This window comes from Setaria italica, chromosome II (genome assembly GCF_000263155.2).
Source record: "Setaria italica strain Yugu1 chromosome II, Setaria_italica_v2.0, whole genome shotgun sequence".
NCBI lineage: Eukaryota > Viridiplantae > Streptophyta > Magnoliopsida > Poales > Poaceae > Setaria > Setaria italica.
Genome location: NC_028451.1, coordinates 11,708,337 through 11,730,373, shown reverse-complemented (window position 1 = coordinate 11,730,373; position 22,037 = coordinate 11,708,337). Strand labels below are relative to the sequence as shown.

At 47.9% G+C, this 22,037-nt stretch overlaps 1 pseudogene; it reads left to right on the top strand.

Annotated features, from left to right (window-relative positions):
* The first annotated feature begins 17,401 nt into the window (after positions 1-17,401).
* Positions 17,402-21,301, top strand: LOC111256468 (annotated as a pseudogene).
* The last annotated feature ends 736 nt before the right edge of the window (positions 21,302-22,037 follow it).

Genomic DNA, 22,037 nt, shown 5'->3' with positions numbered 1-22,037 from the left:
ACCGGTGGACGGTTTATAAAACCAGCAGGGGTCCCTGGTGGATATTCTCCGTGTTAGACAGTAGATATACGGCCCATGGGCTTGCCCCTAGTGGCTCCCCTTGTGGCCTATATGTATACACTGATTATGTCTATTGAGTATTAATCCAAGTATTATACAACCCTAATATTCTCTTATGGTATCACGGGTCGGTTCTCGATCCCGCTTCCGCTAGAGCCGCCGCTGCAGTGCCTCTCGCCGGTGCCCGCCGCGCCGTCGCCGAGAGTCCCTCGCCGGCTCCCCTCTCCCTACCCTACCCCTACCCATGGCCGATGACGACGTGCTCTCCGAGAAGGAGCGCGCGCAGCGCGCCGCCGCGGCCGCCGCCAAGGCCGCGGCCGATCGCGAGGCTGCCCTCGATGCGCTCGAGGCCAAGCATGCCGCGGTCCATGCACAGGCTCTCGCCGTCATCAACATCAAGGTGTTGATCCCCATCACCCTCGATCGCGTCTCCAACAACTATGATCGATGGCGCAAGGTCTTCCTCGTCGTCCTCGGCAAGTACGCGCTGACCGATCACGTCCTGTCCGATGCCGCCCACCCCACGCGATCCGCATGGGCGCAGATGGACTGCACCGTGCTGTCGTGGATCTACGTCACCATCAACGCCGATCTGCAGCAGCAGGTCATGCTCAAGGAGCCCTCCGCTCGCGTCGCGTGGCTCGCCCTCGACGACGAGTTCCTAGGGCAGCTTGAATCACGCTCCCTCCTCCTCTCCGCCGAGTTCCGCAACTTCAAGCAGGGCGCCCTCAACATCACCGACTATTGTCGTCGGTTGGAGACGATGGCGAGCGCCCTCGCTGAGTTCGGCGATCCCATCAGTGATCGGACGCTGGTGATGACGCTGATCCGCGGCCTCAATGGCACTTTCCGCCATATGATGTCGCATCTGAAGCTCCAGCGCCCCTTCCCCACCTTCAACGAGGCGCGGAACCTTCTTCTCCTCAAGGAGGTCGATCTCAAGGACGCGGCCGCCGATGATCCGCCTCCCCCTGCTGCCCTCTACACGTCCGGCGGTGGCGCCCCGCAGCACCCCTCCGGTGGGCAGTCGGGCGGTGGCTAGGGGCGCGCCCCATCCGGTGGCGGCAACGCCGGGCAGCGCAACAACAACCGCCGCCGCGGCAAGAACAAGAACAATGGCAACGGCGGTGGCAACGGCGGCCCCGGCGGCCCTGGCGCCGGTGCGGGTGGCTCTGGGGGCGGACCTCAGCCTGGGCCTCCACCGCCGATGAACCCCATCCCCAACTCGTGGGGTGGCACGGTTCAGTTCTGGCCGTACCCCTACGGCCCCGGCGGCGCCATGCATTGTCAACAACAGCCGCCGGCCGCCTTCCACGCCCAGCAGCAGCCCGTCTACGCGCCGCAGCAGGTGCCCTACATGCTGCAGCAGGGCGCGCCGAGTGTACCACCCGGCTTCGGCTATGGGGGTGTGCCCTCTTCACCCATGGCACAGCAGCAGCAGCAGGCGCCATGGACTCCCATGGCTGGTGGATCGTGGAATCAAGGCTCCCTCATCGACAATTTCAGCACCATGTCGCTGAACGTGCCCTCTCCTTCGAACGAGTGGTACATCGACTCGGGCGCCGGCTCTCACATGGCAAACAACGCTGGTATACTCACCTCCTCCTATCCCTCATCCTCTCATCCTTCATCAATTATTGTCGGTAACGGTGCGTCCCTCCCCGTTACTTCCGTCGGATCCTCCTCTTTTGTTACACCGCGTCGGTCACTAGTTCTTTCTAATGTTCTTGTTGCTCCTGGCATTATTAAGAATCTAATTTCCGTTCGCCGCTTTACCATTGATAACAATTGTTCAATTGAGTTTGATCCGTTCGGTCTTTCTGTGAAGGATCTTCAAACACGGAGCGTGATCGCCAGATGTAACAGTTCGGGTGACCTCTACCCTTTCTTTGTTGCACCTGCCACCAGCACCACTGCCCTCGCCGCCACTACATCCACGTCCGCCCTATGGCATCGCCGTCTAGGTCACCTAGGGTCTGATGCTTTGTCCAAGCTTATTAGCTCCAATGTCATTTCATGTAATAGGTGCACGACTGACCCTTTATGTCATGCTTGTCAATTAGGTCGTCATGTACGGCTCCCATTTAGCTTGTCATCCAGTCGTGCGTCCAAACCTTTTGATCTCATTCATTGTGATCTTTGGATATCTCCTGTTTTGAGTGCCTCGGGATATAAATATTATCTTGTTATTCTAGATGATTGCACTCATTATGCTTGGACATTTCCTTTACGTCTCAAATCTGAAACGTTTGAGCTGCTGTCCCGTTTTTTTGCCTTTGCACGCACTCAGTTTGGTGCCTCCGTTAAGGCCGTCCAGTGCGACAACGGCCGCGAGTTTGACAACTCCTCGGCCCGCACGTTCCTCCTCACCCATGGCGCCACCCTTCGCATGTCGTGCCCCTACACATCCCAGCAAAACGGTCGTGCCGAGCGCATTCTTCGAACGATTAATAATATTATTCGTTCTCTTCTTTTTCAGGCTAGCTTACCCCCTATTTATAGGGCTGACGCTCTCCATACCTCCACATATCTTCTCAACTGTCACCCGACAAAAACCTTAGCTGGCCGCACACCTTACCTAGCGCTCCATGGTACCCCTCCATCCTACGATCATCTCCGTGTGTTTGGATGTGCCTGTTATCCTAACTTGTCTTCCATTGCTGCAAACAAGTTCTCACCTCGCTCCACTCTTTGTGTCTTTCTCGGCTATTCCGAGGATCATAAAGGTTATAGGTGTCTTGATCTTCACTCAAATAGGATCATTGTGTCTAGACATGTTATCTTTGATGAGTCCTCCTTTCCATTCGCCAACATGTCTACATCTCCTATTGATCCTACCACTCTAACCTTTTTGAGCGATGAGGACACTGTCACTTTGCCCATTGGGCCTAGTGTCGCTGCTGCAGGTACCCCGACCGTCGCTGATGCTGCCCCCGGCGCTGCTGCCCCTGCAGACACACCGTCCCAGGCTGCTGCCGGTAGCGCCCCTGGCACTCCCGGCGCCTCCAACGGCGCCCACGTCGCCCCGGCTAGCCCCGGTGCTGCTGCCCCTGGGGATCCGTTGCCCCAGGTCGCTGCCAGTAGCACCGGCGCTCCGCCTGGTACCGCTGCCCCTGCGCCGCAGGTTGCTGCCAGCGGCACCCGACGTACTGCCTCCACAGTGCCACTCGTCATCACGCCGGTAGCTAACGAGCACAGCATGCGCACTCGAGGCAAGTCCGGCTTCGTGCAACCGGTCGATCGTCTCAACCTCAGTGCTGCTGCTCTTTCTCCGCTACCACAATCCGTTCGGTCTGCACTTGTTGATCCGAACTGGCGCGCGGCCATGCAGTCTGAGTTCGACGCTCTCAAGGCTAATGACACCTGGTCGTTAGTGCCTCGACCTCCGGGAGTCAACATTGTTACTGGCAAATGGGTTTTTCGGCACAAGTTCTTGGCAGATGGCACACTTGATCGCTATAAGGCTCGATGGGTTTTGCGCGGTTTCACTCAGCGACCTGGCGTTGATTATGATGAGACATTCAGCCCTGTTGTGAAGCCTGCTACGGTCCGTGTGGTTCTCAGCCTGGCTCTCTCTCGCTCGTTGCCTATGCACCAGCTCGATGTGAAGAATGCCTTCCTCCATGGTCATCTTACAGAGACAGTGTACTGCTCTCAGCCTTCGGGATTTGTTGATTCGTCACATCCGAATCATGTCTGTCGTCTCAACCGGTCACTCTATGGGCTGAAGCAAGCTCCTCGTGCTTGGCGCACTCGGTTTGCCACTTTTCTCACTTCGATTGGGTTTGTTGAGTCGAAGTCAGATGCCTCCTTATTCACATACTATCGAGGCAGTGAAGTGGCTTATCTCCTGCTTTATGTTGATGATATTGTGCTCACAGCTTCATCGTCAGGTTTTCTTCAGCGGATTATTTCAGCTCTCCGCCAGGAATTCTCTATGACTGACATGGGTCCGTTGCATCACTTCTTGGGCATTTCAGTTGAGCGCCGAGGTGATTGCCTGTTCCTCTCCCAGCGTCAGTATCTTTTGGATATTCTGGACAGGGCGGGCATGCGTGACTGCAAGCCTTGCAGTACTCCCGTGGAGACTCACTCCAAATTGTCGGCTGATGGAACACCTGTGACAGATGCTACAGACTACCGCAGTATTGCCGGAGCCTTGCAGTACCTCACCTTTACTCGTCCAGATATTGCCTTTGCAGTGCAGCAAGTGTGCTTGTTCATGCATGACCCCAGAGAACCACATCTTGCTGCTATGAAGCGCATTCTCCGATACTTGCAGGGCAGTCAGGACCTTGGCCTTCACCTCTCTCGCAGTGCACCAGACACTCTTACAGTATACTCTGATGCTGACTGGGCAGGATGTCCAGACACTCGCCGTTCTACCTCTGGGTTTGCTGTGTTCCTTGGCGACAATCTCATTTCATGGTCTGCCAAGCGTTAGGCAACAGTATCCCGTTCGAGTGCAGAGGCTGAGTACCGTGGTGTGGCGAATGGTGTCGCCGAGGCTTGTTGGCTGCGTCAGTTACTTGGTGAGCTTCGCTGTCCTCTCCGCAGAGCTACCATCGTCTATTGTGACAACATCAGTGCTGTTTATCTCTCCACCAATCCAGTCCAGCACCAGCGTACCAAACATGTCGAGATTGATCTTCACTTTGTTCGTGAGCGAGTCGCTCTTGGAGAAGTCCGTGTGCTGCATGTCCCTACCTCTTCGCAGTATGCTGACATCTTCACCAAGGGACTTCCGACATCAGTGTTCACAGAGTTTAGGTCCAGTCTTAATGTTCGCGGTGCTCCCACCTCCGACTGTGGGGGTGTGTTAGACAGTAGATATACGGCCCATGGGCTTGCCCCTAGTGGCTCCCCTTGTGGCCTATATGTATACACTGATTATGTCTATTGAGTATTAATCCAAGTATTATACAACCCTAATATTCTCTTACTCCGATAGGGAACATCAATGACCCTCATGTTCAGGAGCTCGGTGGGTGGGCAGTGTCGGAGCACGTCAAGGAGGCAAACGACGGGCTAAAATTCAACAAAGTAGTGAGTGGTGATGTTCAGGTGGTGGCCGGCTTAAACTACCGTCTCATCATCGATGCATTTGATAGCAATGGCAAGGATGCCAAGTACGAGGCGGTGGTGTGGGAGAAGGATTGGATAAACTTTCGCAAGCTCTTATCCTTTAAACCAGCTAACTGAGGAACAACTACAGATCATTATGATCTGGGTTATTTATGTAATAATGGAGGTTAATATTGTCCATTTTGATACATATCATGGAGTGTACTTTGATGGTTATATAACAATTGTTGCAATAAGCATGTGTCTCTAGTCTTTCATGTTACGCTAATAATTACATGAATAAAGGCCACTAATGTCCATAGAAGTGGCGACGAATACCAAAGTCTCTCAGTTTAAGGACTTAGGGTTGGGCCCGAGAAGAGCCAACAACATTGCTAATCACTAGACTATGGGTGGAGGCCAAAGCATGTCATCTATGACCAAGTTAAAGGTGGAGGGCCACATATGGCTGCCTGTCACTTCCTAGTCCAACTAGGTGAAGTGCATCAATATTACCCATCACGTTTGATTAAGCGCAAGCACAAGCATCTTATTGCGCGGGTCTCTAAACCCCGATGTTGTAGGTTCCAATCCTACAGAGTGTGATTCCATATGTCTTATGTCAAAATTAAGTAAAATAACTTTAAAAAGCAAAGTAGAATTGCAACTCCAATTTGATCTCCTCGAGACCAGAGAAAAGAGGTGATCAATCATAAAAGAAATAGTACTCGATCAAAGATCCAACTGATCCCCACGTCTCTATTGCAAACCACAGTCATGAATAATCCCACTACAGTAATAGGAATTAGGCCTAAGACGATTAGAAATAGAGAACTTCAATCATTTCAATTTGTTCAAGAATGATACTCTAAATGATAGTCTAAATTATCAAAACATATCAATGATCATGAAAAGAATTGGTAAATAGTGTGGAAAAGAGTCAAGAATAGCAGAAATCCAAAAGAAGGTTCTTTTTTTTCTGACTCATTCATTCAATTAGTTTCAAATAAGATGTATCTTGTTCAAGCCAATAACTAGAGTTGGGGTTATAGTTAAATTCTTGAGCACTCAGTGGTTTAATTGGAGACCCACTGGTTTTCAAGAGTGCCATGTTATCTAACGTGGTTTGAGCTGACAAATGAAACAAAGTTTTCAATGCATAATTTCATTTTTTTTGGTTTCATAGGTTAACCATAGAATTTAATTGCGATGCACCGGATTTGGACGCAGTTAGATAAAATGAAACCCTTTAGCACCCAATGTGAGCAGCTGTAACACGTCTCATAACCTTGGAGACATTGTACACCTATATTCATCCAGATAAAAACATATACTCCTATGTCTTGTCTCCTCATAAATAATTTATCATGCCCGCATATTTGCTGAGGTAGTACATTAAAATTAAACCCCACCGGGAATAACCTTATTTGCTTTGCGCCATTAGCTGGCATGCATTTCAAAAGAAATTAATTTTTCTTGACAGTGGTAGAGTGTAGCTTCCATGCCAGAAAACACGCGAGTAATCAATCTCTACTTAAACTACAAGCGAATGCGCATGGCAGGAGCTGATTCTGAAACGCACCCAACCAATCCATTATTTTTGCTTTGAAGGAGAGACTATCAATCCATCTCAAAAAGATACACCTATCCACCCATTGCCAGGCGATTGTTAGGACACCCACAACGCCGTCATGAGCTCTCTATAGTAGATCCAGATTAGCATTTTGGAATAAAAAATTGAGAAGAGAGTGAAATCGTCGCTTGACGTAGTGAGGGTCGCCAGCACGCACTTCCAGATCTAGTGGGCCCCACATCCACACCCACGTGGTTCCCCATGCCGAGCTCCCCACGGGCGAGGCGGAGCAGAGCCGCTGCCGTTGGCTGCCTCCGGCTGGGGTGGAGCTTGGCCTCATCGCGGCGAAGGCGAGGAGGAGTGCGGCGGGTGGAGACATGGTCAAGGGAGGTGGGGACATGCTGCCAGGCAGAGGCAGAGGGTGCCGACACGGGCAAATGTGTGGGGCGGGGGCCGGAGGAGGTGCAGGGATGAAGCGGGGCTCACGCCGCTGCTACCGTAGGCAGCATGGCTGTCGGATCCGCCGATGTGCATGCGGGCGGGGCATGGTCATGGCGGAGGCCTAGCGCGGGTCCGTTGGCGCGCATGGCAGCAGGGTGGGTGGCTCGCTGGCAGTGGAGGTGAGTGGGCCCGCCGATGAGCAGCAATGGCTAGAGCCTGGAGGTGCGCTCACTACAACATATATGGCCTTCAGTGACGTTTCATTTATATCGGTAAAACATGTTTCTTCGTCGTGTTTCAAAAACTGTGACACTCATGTGACGAAAACTCATTCGTCGCCTATACTCTGTAATGAAAGGCATTTCGTGATGAAAAACAATATGATGATAACAAATCTATAAGAGTGATAATAACAATATGAGCGCTTTCATGCTTATTGAGTCATGTCCTTGCGAGCTTACTCATACATTTCCCATCCTTGTAGTACCTCATGTGTTTCTCTCTAAGCATCTTACAAGTGGCTCATTTCAAGTGGTGCCTTCAAGGTAAAAGAAGGCCCCATAAGGTACGCAAATGCTCAAGCTTTTACAAATGGTATCATTGTCAAACCCATTGATCTTTTAAGATACCTCCATGCACGATATGCTCTGAGCTTCCTTAGCTCTCATATCTAGTTGTGCACTTGTTTTTCACACTATCTTGTTGTGCACACACATAGGGGGAGCTCAGCTTGTATCATGATAGTTTCATGAATTGTTGATCCATCCTAATAGTCTTACAATGATATCTTCATTGGTATCATCTCATATGGATCATGGTTCATGGAGCTATTTCTCTAGGCTACTAATGTTTTCCCTCGGGCTATGTTCGGAAGGTCTTTTTGGATTGCAATTCTTTGGAATTACCTTTTAGGTGATTTGATTCTAAAGGGGGAGAAGTGTGGAATCAAACAAAAGTAAGTCCTAGAAGTGAACATGCATAAGGGGAGAAATTCAAGAAAGAGGGAGAAATATATAAAGGGGGGAGAGATGTGAAGCAAGATGAGAATGAACAAAAGGGGCGATGAAGTACAAATTGGATGATGGTAAGCATTCAAGCAAGTGTAAGTGGTTCAATTGGTAAATTCTTGCAAATTTATGCTTGCTTTGATTGTGTTGTCATCAATCACCAAAAGGGGAAGATTGTAGAGAACATGCCCCCCATTAGACCATAGTTTGTGATTTTGGTGATTGAGTAACAACATAGTCATTGGGACTAATGGTTTGCCAAGCATGTGCCTTGTAGGTTTTCTAGATCCCAAGTATGTAACCAAACCATGGCAAGGTACAAATCATGCTATTCAAATACCCAAGCTATGGTATTCTTGATATCCAAATCATGATATTCAAGTATCCAAGCTATGGTATTCAAGTGATCAAGTTATGGTATCTAGGATTATTCTATGGTATTCAAGTATCCAAATGATAGAGAAAATTTAGTACCATCGGATGTTCCGATGGTCCACCAGAGCAAGCGTCGGACTAACCATCGGTGCAATTGGTACAATGGGAAAATTAGGGAAAAAGTTCAAGTGCACCGGATGATCCAACGGCCTGTATTTTACATGCGTTGGAGCAATTCACAGAGAAGACGAAGACAATCCTAAGGCACCAGATGATACACTGGTCAGAAGTTGGAGGTGTCGAACGAAGCATATTTACTTTGCAAAGTTTCAGAGAGGTTTTGGCTAGAAGTCCTTCATCACCGGATGTTCCGACGGTACCATCGGATGAAGCGTCAGATGAATTTTTTGATGTGTCAGTGAAGAACTTGGATGCGGGAAGGCCAACACTATTAGCACCGGATATTCCGACGCCTACCAAAATACTACCATTAGAACATCCGATGGTACACTTTAACTAGTTATTGGAGCAACGACTCTTTGATGCCCTGGGCTATTTATACCCCTTCCACTTGCCCATTTGAAGTTGCTGGAGTGTGCAGAAGTCCATTGGAGATCAAAACTCATCAAGAACACATCCAAGATATCAAAAGTGCATAAGTGGTTAATCAAAGGATTAGCACAAGCTTAGAAGAGTGATTAGTATTAGGATAGGCCTATAGAGGAGAGAGTGCGAGGTGTGCCTACCTTGTGATCGGTACAAGGAGTGAACCACAAGTGTACAAGGTATGCCAGTACCTTGGAGCCTTGGTGGCTTACTAGCAAGTCTTCGATCCTCCAGCTTAGTGTGGAGTGGTGTCGACGATCTTGTGGGGATGTGAAGACCCCCTTCCTTAGTGGAGAAGCTCCTTAGTGGAGATGGCATCAAGGTGACCGGGAAACTTGGCATGAGCCTTAGTGACCAAGCCTTTATAGCAAGTCAAGAGCTGTCCCGGGAGATACTTGGTAACCTGGAAGCAATATTCTTGTGTGAGTGCTTCAATAATGTGGACTAGTGGTGGCTTAATGCCTACCGATACCACGAGATAAATCATCGTGTCAGAGTTTGTTTTTCCTCATCCCTTCCTTTATGTTTTCGTATTTTATACTTGCAACTTGTGTGCCTTTACTTTCTTAGTGTAGTATCTTGCTAGAATTGACTTTAAGTTACAAAACTTGTTTTGGGATGAGAGTTTCACACTAGATCAACCATAGTTGGATATTTTGATAGTAGGATCTAGTTTAAGTTTAATGCAAAAGTAGTGGAAGCCATAGGTTAAGGTTTTAAGTTGGCTAATTCACCCCTTCCCTTTTAGGCTACGAGCACTGATTACTTACCATAACCATTGTGGGTGCCCTTAGCAATGCAGCCCAGGCCAATGCACTATATAAATGCCTCCAATTCTGCTCCGCATAGGTTTCTCCGCACAACCATCTCAACCTCGAACTTGCAAATCCCATCTACCCCAAGCTATCTCCGCAAGCCTATCCATGACATCCAGCCTCCTTTGTTCTCATTGCCGCCGTGGCCATCTGCCTCGCCGCAGCGCCCGTCGTGGCCTTCACCAGAGGATGGTTTTTGATACCGAATATTGACGACCCGCATGTCCAGGAGCTCGATGGGTGGGCAGTGTTGGAGCACAACAGGAGAGAGAACGCTACACTCAAATTCAACAGAGTGGTGAGCGGTTAGTACCAGATAGTGTCCGGGGTGAAGTACAGCCTGAGGGCTGTAGCTGTTCGTAAAAACTTACCACATCACATGTAGATAGTAAAATAGACAGCTTGTACAATGGTTCGTCTATATACCATCTATAAACTATTTAATTCATACGTGAACCCGTAAATTATGGTGATCAAACATAAACACAATCTTTGTATACCATTTTGTTGCTTGTATGAGAATACATCATGTCCGCCATATGAGAGAATACAACCCCTACTGAAATGTAACATTTTTATTTTAATTCATATCCTTCTAGCTTTCCTAAGAGAACTTTCTTCAATTTCTATCTTTGTTAAGGGCAACGATGTAATGGTGAAGATATTTCTGCCGACTACGGTGACCCTCTGTCCATCTCTCTTGACTCTCCTTTTCTTTTGTCTCCCGTTTGCATCTGGGCCTGGCGACAGACAGCAAGCGGTGGACTGGGTTGGCCGTCGCAACATCCGGCGACTGGTACGGGTCGGCTTGGGCGGCGCGGTGCAGCGTCCGGCGGCCGGTGGCCGGTGGCGGCGCTGCTTGGCATGGGCTGCCAGCGCATGCGGCTGACTGGTGGTGCGGAGCAGGCAACCGGCAGCTGCAACGAGCACGCTGAGGCAAGCTACTCCACCATTGCTGATTTTCCCCATGCTGAGGCCGCGCGCACCGGATCCACGCCACCGTCGGCGACCCGCAGCAGCTCCTACAACACGCTCGGGGAGACGGCGACTTGCGTTGGAGCACGAGCGCGTGCCGTAGATGAACGAGACGCCGGCAACTCCCCCTTTCTTACCGCCATGGAGGCTGATTCTGCTGACCTGGACACAAATAGACGGCAGGCAGCTATCCTTTGTACGTGCCCTCATCATCCAGGCATCAAACCCCGACGGCAGGTACTCAGCGTCTTTGACCGAGCAACGGAGCAAGAATGGACCAACACGCGTATTCTTCTCTCCTTTAACCCGGTTGGCTGATTGAGCGGCACCAAGGGTGTCCAACTTTGGGATGTCAAAATTACTGTAGCAACACTATAGCGTTTCGTTTGTATTTGTAAATTATTATCCAAATATTGACTAATTAGGTTCAAAAGATTCATCTCGCAAAGTACAACAGAACTGTGCAATTAGCTTTTGATTTCATCTACATTCAGTACTCCATGCATGTACCGCAAGTTTGATGTGATGGGAAATCTTCTTTTTGCATAGTGCTAAAGTTGGGATTTTGGAGTGAACTAAACATGCGCTTACTGATGGGGTCAAAGGGCCCAAAGGGATTTTTATGTTATCACTTATCACCACTGTGGCCATCTACATAGATTAGATTTGTGACCCGATGGCAAGGATCAAGGATGGACCGATTTCCTGAGTTGTAGGAACTATACAGGCCCTGTTTGGAGTCGCTTATTTCCCGCTTATTGGTGAAAATAAGCGATAAACCCACCCAAACGCCTTGCTTATTCCCCGCTTATCACGTAAGCCGCTTAGTGGAAAATCTGGAATAGAACTAGCACTGGGCTTATCTCGTACGCGGGTCTGGAGACGCTTCTCCCGCAAGCGGAGCTTTTTTCCCCCGGTACCCTCGGGCAACGAGGCCTCCAGGCGACCGCCGCCGCTCCTCCCGCAACCGCCGCCGCTCCAGATCCTGCCGCCGCCGCTCCAGATCCCGCCGCCGCCGCTCGGGTCGCCCGGCCCGCCTCCCTACCTTCGCCGGACTTGGCCCCCACCGCGCCTCCCGCAACCGCCGTCGCCTGTTCTGTAGATCCCGGCGCCGCCCCCCTGCAGATCCCGGCGCCGCCCCTGGGGTCGGCCGGCCCGCCTCCCTACCTCCGCCGGCCGCCCCTGCCAGGCCCCCGCCGCGGGCCGCCCCGCCGCCGGACGCCCCCGCCACGGGCCGCCTGGGCGCCGCCCCCGCCGCGGGCCGCCTGGGCACCGCCGGACGCCCCCGCCACCAGACGCCCCCGCCGCGGGCTGCCTGGGCGCCGACCCCGCCGCCGGACGTCCCCGCCTGGGCGCCGCCTCCGCCGCTCCGCCGCCTAGGATCCGGCCCCGCCGCCGGACTGTCTTGCCGCCTGGGCGCCGCCCCGCCGCCGGACGCCCCCGCCGCCAGACTCCCCTGCCGCCTGGGTGCCGCCCCGCCGCCAGACGCCGCTGCCGCCTGGGCGCCGCCCCCGCCGCCAGACGCCAGAGCCGCCTGGGTTTGGACCATCCGCCCCCGCCGCCGGACGCCAGAGCATTTCGGGTTGCAGTAGCTGGGGAAGTTGGCAAGTTTGGGTAAGCCAAAGTTTCTGTTTAGCAAAACTTTCTGTTAACTCTAGCTAATCTGACCAGATGAATAGCATACGGTAGCTGCTGTAGTTTGTGTATATGTAGCTGCTGTAGTTTTCCCATATCTAGAGCATAGCAAGCAGCATTGTGATGTTGATGATTCGTAAAAATAGAGACGGATTTTGGAAGTCATACGATTACGTAGCACTGATACTTGATGCTCGCATATATCTTATGCCATGACAGCAGCTATATTTTAAGACACAGGTTTAGTGCTAGTCAAAGAAACCAATTGGACGATCCAATTCACCGCTGCACATGCTCACGGGAGTATATCATAGCAAATCAGTGTTAAAATAACATAGTAGGTGTTAAAATGCACTGAAAATATCAGGTGAAGCGCGGACAATAAATAAGATGGCATGAATACTACAGTTGCTAACCTCTTTCTTAATAACTGCGTCACACGGACGGCGACACGGCCGCTGCTGTGCGTGCGCCTCCTCCTGCGGGTGGCAGTAGCAGCGGCCGTTGGCCACCGAGGAGCGGAGCCTGCCGTGCAGTGGACTGCACCCTCCCTTGCCGCAGCTCCGCTGTTTAGCAAAACTTTCTGTCCGCTGCGATCAAGGCAAATTTTGCGCATCGAAATAAATAAACAAGGGTCGAATTTTGTCACAACTAAATTTGCCAAACCTGTCCATTAATTCAACATCTCTTTTTCACGACTTATGCGTAACCTTTCTACTTGGTGGTTTAAATAAAGTCATTAATTCTTTTTTCATTTTGCATTGGAGTCCCTTTGGAGCTATATGATGATGGAGTAGCTGATAACAATTTTATGCATGCGTGCAGTTGCTGCGAAGGATCTGAACAGTTGTAGCTGTTACGACTGCAAGGCCGCCAACAAATAGCAAGGTAAAATTTGTGTCACTTCTTGATGGATTGCTAAAATGACAGATTGTGGGTTGTATGATCAGTGAACAAGCTCGTAGATTTGTATTTAATTCTACAATACTGTAATCAAATTTTAGATGGAAAAGTCGTCAAAGATTGTGGCAAAATGGGATTCATTTGCTGCGAAAGCTTTCAATGACATTTGTGTGGAAGAAGTACTTGCTTTCAATCGGCCGCAGCAATGTTTGAATGCGGTGGGATATACAAACCTTCTTAGAAAGTTTTATGAGCGTACCAAGAGGCCATACGGTGAGAGTCAAATGAAGAATAGGTGGGATATACTGAAAAAAATGTATACCCAATGGAAGACTTTGAACTTGAGATCAATCGGATTGGGAAGAGATCCTGTTATTGGTTGTATTGTGGCTGACGATGAATGGTGGGAAGAACAAAATAAGGTGAGCCCACTAACAATCATACTAGAGATATAGTTCGTATACACATTGTTTATTTTTTTTTGAATTGGAGTATAATAGCAAGCTGTTTTGATGATATTTTACAGGCTATGCCAGGTTGTATCCGGTTCAGAACAGCTTCGCTTGAATATGAGGATCAGATGTGAATCATGTTTGAATCGGTCATTGTTACAAATGAAACTTCATATGTTCCAAGTGGTGATGGAAACGTTGATGTTGATGAACATGATGTTGTTGATGTTGAGGGCAACAAATAGGGAGGCACATAAGGCCCCATCCAGTTCTGAGCGGAGGGCTTCAAAAAGGTCAGCTCCTAGTTCCCCTAAAGGAAAGAAGAAGAAGACTTTTAGAGACCAGTGCATGAAGCGATTGGTCGATGCATATGAGTTGAAAGCTCAAAGTAGTAAACATTCAGCTACTTCACAAGTTGTTGATCATGTTAGAGATGAGATTGGAAGTATGTTGGAGCAAGTCATTAAGGATGAGGCTGAGGAGGGGAGTGATGAACACTTCTATGCCACACAACTTCTTCAAAAAAAGGAAAACCGTGATGTGTTCATTACATTGAAGACACCAAATGGGAGGTTGAATTGGCTGAGGAGGGCTTGGGAGATAAGGAAGAAGCATTAGGGTGTTGCATTAGTGTGCCATTTCTCTTTCATTTCTCTTATGTTGTGTGAGACATAATTTCACTATTCTAAGTATGCTGTGTGAGACTATGAACCTTTTATTAGTTGTGTTGTAACAATAAAAATTCATCTGATGATTTGGTTAGTGCTTTTTGACAGGCTTGCATTTGTTTTGATGAGTACCTCTAGTGCAACTAGTGAATGTGAAGGCAACAGTGATTCTATTCATACCATGGATGTTGATGAATCTGATGACACTGATGATGATTACATAGTGGTAATGCTTGGTCTGGACTACATGGCATCATCTGGTATGAACAAGAAGAAGATTACTACTACGATAGAAAGGATGACTGGAATACAGTGGGTTGAGTTGCAACTACAAGATCCAGTGGAGTGCTTTAACATGTTTAGAATGAGGAGGTCAGTTTTCTTAAGCCTTCATGACACTTTGGTGCAAGATTATGGATTGAGATCAAGTAGACAATTTTGTAGCAAGGAAGCACTAGGAATGTTTCTATGGGCTTGTGGTGCACCTCAATCTTTTAGGCAATGCAAGAATAATTTCGATCGCTCATTAGAAACTGTGAGTAGAAAATTTGAAGAGGTTCTTGAATCTATCATGAGATTAGCTGTTGACATTGTGAGGCCTAAGGATCCACAATTTTCAACTATTCATCCTAAACTACAAGAACCAAGGTTTTGGCCTCATTTCAAAGATTGCATAGGAGCAATAGATGGTACCCATATACCCGTAACTGTGCCATTAGCTGATCAACCGAAATACATTGGTCGGCATGGGTATCCTTCACAAAATGTCATGGCGGTATGTGACTTTGATATGCGGTTCACATTTGCTGTCACTGGTTGGCCTGGTTCTGTCCATGATACTCGTGTATTATTGGACACGCTTCTCACATACAAGGATCAATTTCCACATCCTCCCGATGGTAAGGACGAGTTATGTTGCAACTTATTTTTCAGGGAATATTTGCTCATTGTGATATAACATATAAATATAACATGCAGGCAAGTACTATCTTGTTGACTCTGGATATCCTAATAGAAAAGGATTTCTTGCGCCCTACAAGGGACAGAGGTATCATGTTTCTGAATGGCAGCATGGTCAGCATCCGGTAGGATTGAAAGAAGTGTTTAATCATGCACATTCATCCCTTAGAAATGTGATTGAGCGATCATTTGGAGTTCTAAAGATGAAGTGGCACATTCTCTTGAATTTGCCCAGTTATCCGGTTAACAAGCAGTCGAAAATTATAGTTGCTTGTATGGCCCTTCACAATTTCATCAGAGATAGTGCCGTACATGACGTGCATTTTGAAGAGGATTTTGCGGAAGATGATGGTAATCCAACCCAACCTAGTACGGATGGTGGTGGTGGTGCTTTAGGAGATGATATTGATATGGGTGCATTGCGTGATGCTATTGCTGTCGCTATGGTTTCATGATTCGTTGTTGTACCCATGATGGATGTTTCCATACTAGACCGATCTATCATATGAATTTCATATTATTATAATGTAATTTCTATTTAACATACTCCAAAGGCATTAGAATTATTGTCTTCTCCTCATATTCACAATAAAAATGAGCTATTATCAGCCTTAGGGGTATTCAGGTCAATTTACCAACCTGGACAGACAATCGACACAAAATAATCAGGATTGCCTAACACCCTGCTTATTCAGACAGCAGCTTATCCAGGCAGCAGGCTTATCAGATAAGCTTGCTTGTCAGATAAGCGAGTTCCAGAAAAGCGTATACAAACAGGGCCATAATAATAAGATTGGCCATGGTACTCGTGAGCATCTCTTATTTCATATATGAAATGAACACCTTATTTTCTTAGACAGATGTTCGAGCATTTACACTTGAACAAAAACTGAATAAGTTTTGTCTTGATAAATTTTAATAATTTAAGAAGTTTAGAAACAATTGGTACATGAGCACATTCATCTTCCCACATATAATTATCTTGGCAAATTTGAGTAATTTGAATTTCCGAACATTGCTACGGGAAAAAAAAGAAATCCCATGTCAATCCTAATTTGTTGAGCCCCATTTGTAATTAACCCTAGACTTGTCGTACCCAACAAAGATCCATTATGATCTGTATTATTTACAGTGGCTAATAAAGACATGTGATTTTGCCGCACCTCACACCTCTGATTACACCTACTTTCATATATTTTTTCTAATGCCAAACCATGATATTATTTATAATTTCTATTCTTCGAAGAGGTTGTCAAGCTTGCCTTTGAATAAGGACAAAAGGTAGAAACATAGAAGGATTCAAACGCTGGAGAAGGAAAAAAGAATCTAGCAACAGTTTCATGCAAGACTACATTTGCTATTCACCCGTTGAATTACTGAAATCTAACATAACGCACTAAAATTTTGGTGAAATATAGTAATTTAGATCCGCATTTCTCAAAAGCCATGATTATATCTCAACACGTACATTGGAGATTGTTTTGGCTTACTTGTAGAAGGTACATTGTCTAAGATAGTTACTATAATCTCATATGGGCACCAGATAAAATCTCGGAAACAAAGATTTCCTTGGGCTGCAAGCCCATAGGAGAAGAAATAAACCTGAACCAAACAAATGCTCACTCAATATTTCTCTCAAAATTTATAGTTTCTCTGAAGAAAGCTATAAAGCTAGAACAAATGCTTTCAAGCAGAAGGAAAATTTCAAACGAGAAAAATGTAGTATTGCTACTCTGCTTGAGAGGACAAAAAAGTAACAACATATCATAGAATTTGGAAGGTCGCGCTCACCCTGCAAAACCTCACCGAGGTCGCGCGCTCGAAGAACCTCCTGCTCAAGGTGGAAGGCCATCCGGTGACCACGGCCATGGGCGACGGCGAGTTCCACAAGTGGGAGATCCACCTGCGCTCCAAGGACCACTGGGCCAGCCGCTACCGACCGGTGACGCTCAAGATCGTCCTGCTCTCCGAGCCGCGCGCCGGCAACAACGTCAAGGCCAAGCTCGGCTGCCGCCTGGTCGATCCCGCCGGGAGGCTGCCGCCGTCCGAGGAGAAGAGCGTCGCGCACAAGTTCATCGCAGCAGAAGGGCGCAGACGTCATGTTCCTCGTGTCCGACCGGTGGTTCGCAGCGCACAAGGCCCTTCTCGCCGCGAGGTCGCCGGTGTTCAAGGCCAAGCTGTTCAGGGGGATGAAAGAGTACGTCAAGGTCGAGAACATGGAGCCGGCGGTCTTCAAGGTCCTACTGGGCGGGCCCACTTAGATTCAATGGTATTCAATTGAATACCCATTATTTTTATTAAAAAAATTCATATATATAGTGTATTTTAGGTATATGTATGAAAAAAACAAAAATATAGAAGTAGCACACATATTTCACTCAAAAAGGTCCACCGGAGGCCAACTTCGCTCTCTGGCCCAACTGGCCAACCGGCCCATCCGGCCCATCCGCCCCACTCGAGTGCCCCCCCCCTCGCCTAAGCACAGAGCATGCACACAACAGGCAGCCGCCGGCGCCGCTAGGGTTCACGGCGCGTGAACCCTAGGCCCTAGCCTGCGGCGGCGGCAGTCCGGCGGTGGCGGCCAAGCCGCGGCGCGGCGGGTCGCGGGCGGCCGGCGCGGTGCGCGCGGCGCGCCTGGTGCCTGCACGCGCACGGAGCCGGAGCGGCGGGCCGGCGGCTCCGCGGCGGCCGGCGAGCCGAAGGCGGCTGGGGGGCGGAGGCGCGTCGGCGGCGGGCCGCGGGCGGCTGGCGCGGTGCGCCTCGGCGCGTGGCGCCTGCACGCGTAGTCGCGCACGGTGCACGCAGGGACCTCGGAGCGGCGGGCCGGCGGCCGGCGGGCGTGCTACGGCCTACTGGCCGCCGTCCGACCCGGCGAGCACGCGGCGACCTACTGGGCGACCCGACGAGCACGCGGCGACAGTACTGCCGGTCTGCCCCCAAACTGCTGATTGTTGGTGAAATTGAGGTAATCATTTTCAATTGTTTGTCAAATTGGAATAGCACATCAACTTGCAAAATGTGGATGCTCATGAATTTAGTTCAATGTGAAATTGTAAATATCTGATAACTTGAAATTGTGTAACTTTTAGGTTTGAACCATGAAGAGGAAGGGTAGTGCCGCTACTGATTTGAGGATTTTCATGGCAAGGGCTGCTGCAAAGAAGAGATAACATGAACCGGAGAATGTTAATCAATCTTGCAATGAAAGTCAAATGCAAGTAGTGTTATTCCAAAGACAAAGTGGTAGTGAAACAAGCACGGTACCACCTGAACCTGTGAGATCTAATCAGCCACCAAATCACGGTACAACAGAAATTGGTGAATCCATACCCGTGGAAGAAAATGATTCTAGTGATGAAGACAAGAATGATTATGGCATTGAGCATGATCCTGGATTGAGGGCTCCGATCTCAAGCTATGATGTCAATGACCAAGATTCAGTTAGAAGGGCATACATTGCATTGGGGCCATGTCAACCAAAGATGAAGAGGGATGCTTTTCCGCAACATGATTGTTGAGGTATGCGCCACTTCCAACATAAGTGGTTTGCTGAATTTTCGGGAACTTTTAGCATGGCTAGCAGGAAACTTTGAAGAGGTTAATCTGGTGGTACTAGAGAATGCACCACAAAACTGTCAGATGATAGATCACAAGATCCAGAAACAACTCATTGATGCTTGTGCTCATGAAACAACCAAATTTATCATAGACGAACTTGGTGATGAGTTGTTTTGCAATTCTTGCTGATGAGTCAAGTGATGCATACCTATTGGAACAATTGGCTCTTTGTTTGCGTTTTGTCAATAAAAAAGGAGAACCAGTTGAGCGGTTTCTAGGTCTTGTCCAAGTTGAAGATACTACATCATTGACTCTTAAAGAAGCAATTCAGTCCTTGCTTATGAAATATCAATTGCCCCTATCCAAGGTACGTGGTCAAGGGTATGATGGAGCTAGTAATATGAAGGGTCATGTTAATGGTTTGAAGAAACTAATTATGGATGAGTCCCCTTCTGCTTATTATGTTCATTGCTTCGCCCATCAACTTCAACTAACACTTGTAGCGGTTGCTAAGGAGAATACTGATTGTGATCGATTCTTTGGGCAACTTGCTTATTTGTTGAATGTTCTAAGGATGTCTTGTAAAAAGATCCGTATGCTTCGCATTGCTCAAGCTGAATACATGATTGAAGCATTGAAATTGGGTGAAATTGAACCCGGGCAAGGATTGAATCAAGAGATGGGCTTAGCAAGGCCAGGTGATACACGATGGGGATCTCACTACAGAACTGTAATGCATGTTATGTTCTTGTATCCTTCAATCAAGAAAGTTCTCTTTAGGATTGGGAATGAAAGTAAAGGGGCTGAGGCTAATGGGGCTCAAACTATGCTCACAGTATTTAAGTTCTTTGAGTTTGTTTTCCTGCTACACTTGATGAATGAAATATTTGGATACACCAATGACTTGTGCAATGCTTTGCAAAAGAGGGAGCAAGATATCGTAAATGCAATGGATCTTCTGGAGTTCACAAAAGTAGAACGGGATGTTTTGAGACAAGATTCTGGATGGCAAGAATTTCTTACCAAGGTCACTTCTTTTTGTGAGAAGCACAATGTTAAAGTTGTTGACATGAATGGGAAGTATATTCCTATGCAAAGATCAAGGTAGTTCTACAGAGGTGCCATTAATTATCACCGGTTTCATGCTGATATGTTTTTGGGTGTCATTGATAGACAAGTTCAAGAGCTCAATAATAGATTTGATGAGGTAAACATAGAGCTACTTAGATGCATGGCATCATTCAGTCCAGCTAATTCCTTTTCTGCTTTTAATGTTGAGAACTTGGTTAAGCTTGCTGGATTCTATCCATATGACTTTGAATTTCAAGAAATAAACCAGCTTCATTTTCAGTTGCACCACTATATCAATGATGTCAGAAATGATGAAAACTTCAAAAATTTGAGAAGTCTAGCAGAGTTGTCTATGATGCTAGTTAAAGAAGGTTAGGTTTCTCGGTATGACATTGTTTATAAACTTCTCAAATTGGTGCTTGTTCTCCTTGTTGCAACTGCTGGTGTTGAGAGGGTCTTTTCTATAATGAATTTGATAAAGAACAAGAGAAGAAGTAAGATGGGGCAGAAATATTTGAATGGTTGCTTGGTCACATTGATTGAAAGGGAATTCTTCATGCAAGCTAAGGATAAGGACATCATCGCTCATTTTCAAAGCATTGCAGAACGGAAAGTTGTCCTATAGCTTGTAAGTTGTAATCTTTGTTACCATTTTACTGTTTTAGCCTCTATTTATTTCACATGTTGCCACTTTGATATGTTGATCATTAGTAGCTGGACAATTTCAATTTCTGATATTAATCAATGATGCTGCTACCACTTAATTATTATGTGTTATAAAACTATAATTTAGTCTGTCATTTTTTTTCCTGCCATCTTCAATTTTGAATACCCATAGTCCAAATCCTGTGCCCGCCACTTCGCCGACACCGTGCCGGAGCTCGATCGGCTAGAAGGGGAGGAAGCGGCGGCGATGGCGCAGCATTTGCTTGCCGGCGCGGACAGGTACGGGCTCGACAGGCTGAAGCTGATCTGCGAGTGGAAGCTCTCCGACTGTGTCACCGTCGGCACGGCGGCGACCACGCTGGCGTTGGCGGAGCAGCACTATTGCCCGCAGCTCAAGGAAAGGTGCGTGGAGTTCATCGCAGGATACCTTAGCTTGACGCCGTCTTGGAGACGGAGGGGTACAAGCATTTGAAGGCAAGCTGCCCCTCCGTGCTCACTGACCTTCTCAAGGCTGCGCGTGGCTCAGGAACAAACTGAAGATAGCTGCGTGCCGCCTGTTGAATGGTCGCAAGGTTTGATGGAACCTCGTTTCTGATCCTTTAGGCTTTAGCTATATCTTGAGTTCTCGGTTTATTTTCAAGGCTGCACGCTGCAGCCTTCATTTGCTTCAGTTTTTTTATTGGTAAAATAGTCGTTTTAGTCCCGCAATTATTCTCATGAGGGTCATGTTTGTTACTAAATTTTCGTTTTTGTCAAACTTTACCTCGTGCTGATGTGGCTCTCTATTCTAGCACGAGGATATTGTGTAAAGTCATGTTTACCCTTACCTTGTTCTTTCGGTACTCAATTTCCAAAGTCACGTATACACGAGCAAATCCATCGGCCGTACGTGATATTGAGCAGCCCAAAATCACCAAGCACAAAAAAAATCAGCAGTGAAATAAACTTATTTTTGAGGACCAGCCCAGAACCAGCAGCGTAACTGCCCTGTTCTGGAAAAAATCTGGCAGTCAGGGAGTGGTAAGTTCGATCAGCGGTATCTGTTTCACCGAGAGAGAGTTCATATTGCAAAATTGAAGTTAATTGATTTAAGCTCCCTACCTCTGCCATGAAGTCTTGGGTATGTATTGGATCGTTCTGTATGGGCATGCTCAAGTGTGGTACACTGGTATCTAGTGGATCCTTCTGTATTTTTTCACTTCATTTTG